At 39.9% G+C, this 11,096-nt stretch overlaps 2 protein-coding genes across 6 annotated transcripts in view; one reads left to right on the forward strand and one right to left on the reverse strand.

Moving 5' to 3' along the window:
* LOC116842094 overlaps positions 1–11,096 on the reverse strand; it is a 422,139-nt gene that overhangs the window by 228,870 nt on the left and 182,173 nt on the right. The window lies entirely within an intron of this gene.
* The window catches only part of LOC116842095, a 332,290-nt gene that overhangs the window by 211,827 nt on the left and 109,367 nt on the right, over positions 1–11,096 (forward strand). The gene's annotated exons all lie outside the window — the stretch shown is intronic.

Here is an 11,096-nt window from a genome sequence, read left to right on the forward strand (position 1 = left end):
AAAAAAAAAAAAAAAAAAAAAAAAAAAAAAAAGAGAAAAAGGAAAAAAAAGAAACAAAAAGACAAAGCAATTAGGAACAGATGAGAATAAAATGTGTTGTTTCTCCCACCCATTTTCTTACCAATTTTCTAATTGATTGCTTGACATTTGTTCATATCACATCCTTTGTTTACCGCTAAATAAGTTATATAATTAATACATTGCCGATCGAAATTAAATATAAAAATTAAATCATAGTAAAATATTTTGAGATAATCGGACATTGTAAATAATTTGTGACCGATAATAATAAGCGAGCACTTGCGGCATGTATTGTTTACTCGTGTCCACGTTAAAATCATATTTCGCCAATTGCCAGTCGCGCGTGTGTATCTATCAATCAATATATCAATGTAAGGTAACACTACATATATTATAATGCAATGTTGCTGCAATATTTCTCAGGCGGATATTTTATCATTGCTGCAACACTGCTGCAATCTTGCACCAACATTTTACAATATTTCTGCAATATTGCAATCTTGCAGGAAACATTGTTGCGATGTTGCTGCAATATTGATATGCTGTATGGGAAATTTCTGGATATTTCAGAATCTGTATGTATAAAAATATAAAATAAAAAATATATGTATAAAAATGTAAAGATATAAAAAAATGGAAATAGATTATTGTTTTTTAAATAAAGAAAGACAAGCAGATTATTTATATAAGTGTATATTGTCAATTATCGTACACTGAGAAAAAAATATCTAAAAATCAATAAATATTTATCAGATAGGTATTTTAACATATTTACTTGATTGAAGAGAATTTTGATTTAAGTAAATATGTTAATGGTACCCACCTAATAAATATTAGATAATTTTTAAATATTATTTTTCTCAGCGTATGATTTCCGTGCAGCTGTCGTGAGTGGCAATTGGCGAGTGGTTTTTATGCATCGAATGCACCTGCGCGCGTAATCTTGTCGACGTTTCTCTCACGCTGGGAGATGCATCGAGGGATTTCGATAGCGGCCCCACGATCCTCTTAAGGTAGGTGCTGAGGTAGGTGCTGAGACAGGTACTATAAGGTAGGTGCGCTGAGGACGTCGCTAGTAATTCATGTTTTGATCTCGTTCCCGCTACGAATAACGCACATAGTCGTACGTCCAAGTAAAGAGAAGTGTTCGAAGAGAGGCAACGCGGAGGGAACGGGCTTTACTAAATAGATAATCGATGGCTGGGAATGTTTACCTTCTCTACGGGATTCTTACGAAAGATGTGCGTTTTTTCTACACGAAAAAAACAATTCTGTTGGTGCAACCGAATTTTCAGTTGCTCAGGGATCAGATAAAAACTCGGTAGGAACAGAAAAATTATGAGGCTTCTATATAGTCAATTGTTCTTAGTTGCCTCAACCGAATTCTAATATCGTTGAGTGTTTAGACGAATATTTTCGGTTGCGACAACAGAAATATTAATTTTCATAACAGATATCGCTTCTGATCACCTAATTTTCAGTTGGTTTCTATTTGGTGGCACCAACTGAAATTTTTTTTGCGTGTAGACGGGGACAGGACGACTGTCGCGACAGTGCTGCGAGTGTTGGTTCTGTGCATTCGTTGCCTGCGTACGCTTAATTTTCACGATGTTTTCTCCGCAGAACGAACAGTCGATCGTGTGTTGTCTTCAAGGTCCATCGACAATGGGATTGGTAGTTAGCAGTAAGCAAATTGACCAATTACAAACGATTATTCTTGATTATTCTTGTAATAATTAGTCATTTGGTTTACTGCCTGCTGCCAATCTCATCGTAGATAGTCCTTTAGATTTCGGCTGAGTCCACAATCTTGTAAGTTGTAAGCAAATTGTTCAATCACAGTCATTATTAGAAGAATAATTATATTTTATTTTCTTTTATTCTCTTAATAATGGATTGATTAATCAATTTTTTTCATTTGGCTCATAGCTTAAAGCAAGATTGTGCACCTAGTCATTTCGTACGGAAACATTGTCGAATCTCGAATCCTTATCGTCGAATCGCGACTGTTCCGAATTCGCGGTCGCCGAAAGGTGGCGAATTTGAAGTTCTCGTATTGTCGATCCGCAGTTTTCACGATTACTGTTCTTTTCGATTTCTCTCGCTGCCGAGCAGTCCGCGTTCTAAAAAGAAAATTTTAATTCTGTTAGAATATATTGAGATAATAAAATGTGAAATAATTCTTAAACGAGTGTTTTTTCGAGTCTCTTCAATATCTGCGAGTTTCAACATACACGAGAAAACATTGTAATAAAAATTGCAATAAAATTCAGTGATCTTAAATCATACAGAAACTATGACCAAAATTATTACATTTATTTAATGTCATGCACGTTTGACTTTTTACTACAAAATTATTGCAATTGAATGATGTTTTATATCATATATTCAATAGATAATCGAATTTACTATTTTTACAATAATTTTTTTAAACATATATATGTGCCACATATATGCAATTTTACAGTACAATTCAGGTTTATAAAAAGAAAACGTTATAAAATAAAATATAATCTTGACGTAATTTTTGCTACAATATCTTCTACAATATCTCCGTGTAAAGAAAATGGCAGTAAGCAGTCATCTGCGATGTCAAGGTAAGACAGTAATATAGCATTATATTTTCAAGATTTTTCGTTGATCCTTCAGATTTGATGAAATTTGCAGGATTAACGTGGAATCAAAATTTCGACTCGGATCAACGCGGCGAAACGAAACACGAAACGAAGTAACTATTTCCGGATTAAACGCGCGCCTGCAATTCGCTTCAGACACATGGTGCGATACAATGCATGTAAACACGTAAATTATGCGATGGTAGGTGGCAATGTAATCTTGTAACAGATGTGCTTCCGATTGGCGGGCTATCTGACTAATAATACGAAAGCGATCATTCGATACGGACCGTCCGCGATATCCCCATTAGATAGAGATTAGCGTTTCTCATAAACTTGAAATGTTACGAGCTGATCAGCAAAGTAAATCAATTGTCAATAGACCGATAGAGAGCGCGTTAATTACTTGCGCGGCCGCGATACGTGGCGATCGCAGTTACGTCGCAGCGCATATATATTTTAACTGCGATTAACTGCGCTGCACATCTACTCCACTCAATAACTACACGTTAGCCCCGTTAATTTATCACTGGAGGATTTTCCGAACGAGAAGAATCTCTTTCGAAGGTCTCGTGACGATGAAATAGGGCGAAAAGGGAAGCGGGGGATCCATCTGCATTTACGCATCACATGGGTGATATAAAATTTCATAAAAATCTTGACACACAATTCCCGAGTCTTTTGAAAAAGAGGAGAAAAGTAGAAAGCCGAAAGTTGATCTTGGAATATTTGACCTAAGACCCGTATTAATAGTGGTTGCTTGAAACTTCTTCCACATGAGATACTTGGATTTGAATTTAGAGAGTTGAAATAGATTTGAAATTTTATTTGAATTATATAACATATGCGACATTAAATTTTTAATTACGATTTAAATGAAAAACTCTCATTTAAATTAAAACTTGAGTATTTCCTGTCTAAGGTAAGTTTCAAGTAACGACTATTGCGAGCCCAACATCCATATTAATAGTTATTACTTGAAACTCTCAAGTCTTAAGTGAAATACTCAGATTTGAATTCAAGGTTTGATGAGAATTTTTCTGTTGAATCACGATTATCGTGATAAATATCACATTAAGTCATATAATTTAACTGGAAAATTTGCATTTAAGTTTGAATGAAAATTTGAGTTTTTCACTTGAGATGAGTTTTAAGTGCCAACTTTTAATACAGGCTTGAAGTAGTTACTTGAATTCATCGATAGTCGTTATATTTTTATATCGATAGTTGTTATACTACTGTATCGATAGTCGTTACTTAAAACTTACCTCAAATAGGATATTCAGATTTGAGCTTAGGGTTAGATGTGAATATTTCAATTGAATATAGTTGATTACAGTTGATTACAAATATAATGCCACTTATATCATAAAATTTCACTGGAAAGCTAAGATACTACTCTAAATTTAGGGTATTTTACATGAGACAAGTTTCAAGTAACAACTCTTAACATGAGCCTGAGGTTCATAATATTACTTGAAACTCGTCTCAAGTGAGATACACAGATTTTCACTTAGATTTGAATTTGAAAATCCCAATTGAATTATATAATGTACGCGACATTATATTTGCAATCGCAATTCAACTGGAAAAAATCTCGCCTAACTCTAAACTTAAATCCAACCATCGCATTTAAGGGAAGCTTCAAGTAACGACTTAAAGTAACGAATTAATATACAGTTCCAAAGTTCGATAGTGCATTTGAGGGGCTGACACTTCGTTGAAAAATAAAAGACTCTCGTCCGGAACGAGTTGAATCGCGTGAGCACGCTCCGTCGGCCTGTCGACCGCCCGGCGGGACGTCAAAAATCCGAGATATCGCGGACGGCTGCAGTTGGGTAGCCCGTGGAAAAGCCGTGGTTGCAGGTGCGGCGGACGACAGTCGAACGAAGAGATCCACTTAGCGCCCACTTTGCGCGGCGTTAAATTCTAATGAAGTCGGCGCTGCACGATTTTAGCGATCCGATCAACCTTCTGGTAGATTGGGGTGTGCCGCACCCGACCGGCTCGCCGTAATGGCCGTCTACCGTATGCGGTCGGCCATCGGGGGCATCTAATAATTTTCGTTTAAACGCGCATCGCCGTGTCCGAAGGGCCCTTTCGCGCAGCTGCTCGCGGCGCTGCAGACGAAAGCCGAGGGTATTACCATGGTAATAGACAGAACGTCGGGTGATAGTCGGGAGCGGACGCGGTCTCTCAAAGGTCGTTCATTATCTTCGCCGCTTGACAGCACCTGTTTGACCGACGACTATCGTGAGATTCGCAGCGCAAATTTCGCGCCTTGCCTCTCGGGACGGGGAGAAAATCGCGAGAAGCCGAGCACGTGTGTTTGATCGCTGAATTTTGCGCGACAGAGCGCGCGTATAATTTTTATCGAACACGCGTCGTGCGAAACTATTTTGTCAATCTCTCGCCTCGCCCGTCGATCGGATTTTGATCGATGACTTTCGCGGAGATACACATCGCGCCTCGCAATTTCGCACCCGGGAGATCCGATTCAGCGCAAAGATGAAACTCGAAGTTCGAGGATCTCGCCTCGTCCTCGAAATGCTCGAACTCTCCACTTGGATATAGCGTCGGGGTAATAACGTAATAACGTGTTAAAATAACAACGAAAAGCGCGATTTCGGTAACGCTCGCGGTTGGCCGTCGTCGTTATTCCGCGATATCGAGCAGGTTTTCCTGGGAGTACACTATAACCGTAATCCTGTGCCATAGTTTCGAGCTTTAAAGAAATGGCTCGTCGTGTTCTTTCCTTTGGTCACGTTCAGCACAGCGCGATTCCGCCGCGCTCGACTTAAGGCGAGAAAACGAGCTTCTGCATTTCATCCAGATTTATCGTGCACGTTGATTTACGAGAAGCGGATATTCATTGTATCCTTCTCTTTCTCTCCCCCCCCCTCTCTCTTGCTCTTTTTCGAACTTAAGTCTGTTTACTGAGAAAAATGCACGAAGCTCTCGCGAGCTTATCCCGCACTTATTGTATTATACCGCGCGAAAATCGCCCAATCATTTGGATCATCGGGATATACTCAAATTAATATTTTGATCCCTCTTTCGACCTCAATATTCCATTCGATCAATATTCCTACTTTGATGCTTTGAAGTTTATATTAAGCTATTTTCATTGTATTTAATCTGTTAGTTTAGTTTCATGAAGATCCTCTTTATAGAGGATGGCAAATAGGACTTTAGTTTTCACGTGTATTAAATCCCTCAGAAAATGTACAGGTATGTTAGAGGATTTAAGTTAAATGTGGAGTATTAAAATTTGGAAAAAATAAAATAAATAAAAGACTGATATTTTTTTTTCAATTACAAAATAAAAGGACCAATGAGAATCTCTGCACGGATCATGTAAGTGCCATTAATAAATGACAAATAATCGATTAAAATTATCATCAAAGAACGAGATGCTTACATTTATTTAAAAAAACGCAGATATTTCAGTCTTATTCGGAGCTTTTTTAACAGTGGAACAAAGACAAATCTTAAGATATACTTCTAGCAAGATTTGACTTCGTTTCACCATTTTTTGCTTTCCATTTTTGCTAAAATTTCGACTCGGAAGGTTTAAATCGAGTCGACGTTTTCTTACTTGCGACCTCAATATTTCGTTTAACGCTTACTTTGAGACTCTGAAGCTCACATTAGCCTCTTTTGATTCGATTTAACCTACTAGCTATGCCAAGAGGTGCTCTGCAGAACTTACAAGTGGCATCTCGTACGCTTTCAAGACGCCAAGTAGGACTTCAGTTTCCGTTGAATTAAACACACACAGTGATCCTTTGGGACATGCAAGTGTCGAAGAGCTCAGGTCCAAAGTGGAACTAAAATTTGGACAGCTGCGCGAAGCGCGACGCCAGAGTCGCCACAGCGACGGTAAAACATAGGCGCGCGTATTATAAGCAAAAAACGAGCCTCTCATCCACACATCCGGGCTGCAAAAGGGTTAACGGCGGTGCGAAATAAATCAGCATCGTAAATTATACAGGCCCGCGAGATAGTGAAGCTGAAATTTATCGCCGATGCCGACGGGATATATCTTTGGACATTTTCCAGCTTAGCGGATCGGCGGGCGCCTTGCCGCGCTCTTGATATTGAATCGACCATGGCGAGTGTGTCATATAATTTGTTACTTTACAGTCAGTAGCCCGCGTTATAATCTGATTTCCAATAAATGCGAGCCGTCCAGATCCCCCCGTCTCCCCGACGCCTCTCGCTACACACCCCCGCGGCGGTCTCCCCTCCCCCATACGGAACGACTTTGTCCTGATCGATTCTCGACGAGCGCGCTCGCGGCTGCTGCCGCTGGCTGCTGCGCTGCCGCAACTTCCACCGTGTGCAACTGGCGTGTGGAAATCCTGTTATGTTTCATTTATTAACCTTAATATTTGGCTGAAACCGGCCGCGCCAGCCGTGTGCCGGTTGTATTGTTGCATAATTTCGAGGCAGCGGCGTTCTTTTCACGTTGGCGTGCGTGCGCGCGCGCGCGCGCGCTCACCCTAGTTGACTTTTTAATAAACGCCATTCCCCTCGTCGGGAATCAAGTGTGCTCGTTAATCCGCGCTCTATAGCGTGATTTAATTCGCTCCATGTGGCGAATACAGCGGGCTAAATTAAAGGGCTTAAGTTGTTACGGATCAGCGACTTTCGAACGCGATTCGCCGAAAATATCGCGAATAACCACAATACAAATAATCCGACGCAGCTGTTCTGAGCTTCATTTACGGGCTCGCCGCTTGATTATCGCGGCCCCGATTCCTGCGCTAATTTTCCGTCAGCGGTCGCGTTTTCTCCGGCGCGTACGTCTAATTAAAATGCGCCCCTTCCGCCCCTCCTTCTTCCTCGCGGCAGTTTTCCAACTATTATCCTGACGCACGAGGATAGTGTGTGTTCGGCTCTCGTTCGCGTATAATTCTCCTTTCTCTCATGTTATCTTCCCTCAATTATTCGCTTCAACGTCATCTCGTCCGTTTGTTATTTATCTGTACCTTTCTTGACATTCGGCGAACTGGGAGCGTCGAATGCGGGCACGATGTGGACGATGTCGATTAGTCGAGTTTCGATTTTATAGTTTCCCGGTCAGCGTGCTACTTGGCATTCCACCCGCATCTCCATGCATTTGCACTTTAATTGGCTTCGCACTTGCCGCCCCTTATCGCTTTGTGCCCTATAAATATGTATAATGCGCGGGCACAAACAGAGCGGGCGAGAAAGAGGAGAGATAGAGAGAGAAAGAGAGGGGGGCATTACATATGCGTTTACGTCGGCGTGTACGCGTATCCGCGGAAACTATTTTTCGCCTCCGATAATGGTAACATTTTTTTATGCTCAGCCAATTTCGTTCAGGACAAGTCGGCCAAAATCTCGACGACATCGCGCATTAATTATCGCGTTTGGCGATACCTCCGGAGTAAAAGTTTAAGGGTACATATTGACCGTATCTCAAACGATGAGAAAATGAGAGATTTATCTGTATTGTATCTAAAAGCGATCACAAATTATTTGACATTGGTTCAGGAATCTCCAAAGTCACTACACTTTGGATCAATTTTACATCAAACGCGAATAATCAAGGATATTTCTCATTCTAACCCCGCAGAAAAACATTAAAAATTAGAAATAACCGATCTAACATCAATGATACGTCATTTGAAGTCATTATGCTACTCTGAACCGTGCTGTTGCGAAAATATATGGTGTTAATAACAATAAACAGCTGTTGTTAATAACAGGCAAAAAATGACAACAAAAATCTCAATTTTTTATATACGTATACTTTAAATACTCAAAATGTTGTGCGCAAAATTTCACTGTGGGTCACACAGTTCAACCATTTTGTTTCTAATTTTATTTTTTAAAGGTATAATTTTTTCACTTTCATTTTATTAAACGTATAATGTTAAACATTAATATATAATGTAATTTTAGCAAAAGAATTAAAAGTTTTGTATTTGGTGCCGGGACACTGACGTTCCATTGGGATTTTTGGCAGGGCATATTTGTCAACGGCAATAAGTAGAATGATAGGTTCATATGTTCTGAATGCTAAAAAACTGCTTATTCAATTGAATAAGATTATTATTAATGGGGGAAACATATGTCCCGTTAGTGTGTGCAGGGAAAGGGATGAAAGTCAGAAATATTATAAAATAAAATAGATAAGACATAAAAAAATGATGTTAAAGTAAAAATATGTTATCCAACTGCGCATCATGTATACACATGCCACTCGTTTTTACATAGAAAATTGAAATATTATAATTGAAATATTAATATAAAAATTGAATTAGCGTATTTCTAACTTTTAATGCTTTTCTGCGGGATTAGAATGAGAAATATCCTTGATTATTCGCGTTTGATGTAAACGTCCGTGATGCTAAGTTTCACGACGGCTAAACGAAATGGATTCTGTTAGAAGATCGGACGTGCGCGTTCATCGCGTTTTAGGACCTGAAGAAACTTCGATCCGCAGCGTGCATAATTCTCGGCTTCACGGTCGTGTCGGAGAATTGTCGGCGGTACTAGCGAAATTTGATACGCGGTGCAGTTGGTGAGCAAGTCGGTCCATTTCCGCAACAATAACGCCAGAGTTGTGTTGTACAGCCGATCTCAGCAACTAACAGGCTATAATCGGGATAGATAATGTTGTAATCGCTTAAGCGCATTATAAGATCAATAGAAGACCATTATCCTCCTTCCTTCATAGCCTTTAATCAGCGTGTCTCTCGTGCGACGGTTTTGCCGTTTTCCAAATATCCTTTTCGCTCGGATTCCGTTGCGCGTGTACTTTGCTCGTGTTTTCTCACCTCTACCTTTAATAGAATTTATCAGTCGCGAAAATGTCGATGCGTCGCGAAACAGCGTACTTATTTTTTGATAGTTTTATAGTTTGTGCGTATTATCGTTTGTTATTTCTATTCGAGGATTTTTCGTTCAATTCACCTTCGGACAATTCACCTTCAAATTGCTGTATTGTTTCGACTGCTTGCGTCTGGCGGCTCAGGAATGCTCATCAACGAGTCACAGTTAACGAGGGTTACGAAACGTGGACCAATTAAAGCTATGGGCAGGGAGAGACAGATGGATATATATATATATATGTGTGTGTGTGTGTGTGTGTGTGTGTGTGTATGCAACCGGAGGAGGCAGGCGAGGCTTCCTTGGAGTGGGCGCAGTCAACCCCTTGTAGCTGTTGCGAATCGGGTAGGTGAGTTATCATAATCGGCTTTGGCTTAATGCCGAACATCCGTAGAAACGTAAAGCCGATTTCAATTCGAGCGTGGCTCTCACGATCCAAAGATCCATGCATTTACTCGCGGACATCTCGTTACAACGTCACGGGAATTCAGCTCGCATCGGAGTTATTCGCGTGCAGTTGCCGCCCGGGATTGCAAAAATCGCGAAAGACACCGAAACGGATAACTCGTTTCGGATATTACCGTGCAGAAAATTTTTTGGTTCCTAATTAAGGTGTAATTGAAATTATAATTATTTTAGCATCTTCAGCTCGATTTTCCGAAAGTTATCGGTTCTAAGGGGCTAGAAGTGTAATATTTCAAACATGCGACTCTCTCTCTCTCTCTCTCTCTCCCTTTCTCTCATTTTGGCATTTTACACAGAATCTATGCTATATCTAAGAAAATTTTAGAAAATTTTTAAATGGATTATTGCACGATAATAAACGTGGTGAACAAATTGGGTGAATAATTTTTTTATTATTTGCAGCTGACTTCGCAGATAAAAGAGAGAAAGAGAAAAAGACGTCGCGGTAGTAAAAGATAAAAATATCCGAGCGCGAAGAGTAGACTGTGAGTATTTTCCGGGTGGTATCTGGAGGAAAGGTGGAAGATTCGGCGCGCTGGGCGTATTTGCATGAAACCGGTATGCAAAAACGATAGAACTTTGATCGTCTGAGGCTCGGTTAACCCGTGGCTTGTTGTGCTCGCCGCGAGTGCGGCTCGTTTAATCCGAAGTTGCGGCCCGTGAGAAGTTTTCATTCAACTTTACTATTCGCCAGACGATGTGGAGTTTGTTGACAAATTCCTGTGCCCCGGGCAGTTTCAATTTATTTATGTCACGCAAATGAACGTGACGCCCACATTTTTATAGGCTAGTTTCTCTTTCTTTCTCTTTTTTTTCTCTCTTTCTCTCAGTCACTCATAAGGAAAAGTCTGATTCGGATACGTTATGTTTTAGTAAGGTAACCAGATTTCCTAGCCCTGAATTTGGGACACTTCATAAATGTATGAAACGGGGGAGAAGAATAAAAAGATCCGAAAATCATTTGACAATCATTGAAAATAATGACAAATCGGTGTCTTGAATAGCACTGAAAAAATTCGAGGCAAAAGCTGAAAAATCGGGACGTCTGGTCATTTTATAGTTATAGAGTATGGAAAAATAAGATATACGTATTTTTTATCGGTGGAAAAATATATCTGGGGGGGGGGGAGG

Source organism: Odontomachus brunneus, unplaced genomic scaffold, assembly GCF_010583005.1.
Source record: "Odontomachus brunneus isolate Ranch 3 - 2012 unplaced genomic scaffold, Obru_v1 Obru_scaffold_021, whole genome shotgun sequence".
NCBI classification, from domain to species: domain Eukaryota; kingdom Metazoa; phylum Arthropoda; class Insecta; order Hymenoptera; family Formicidae; genus Odontomachus; species Odontomachus brunneus.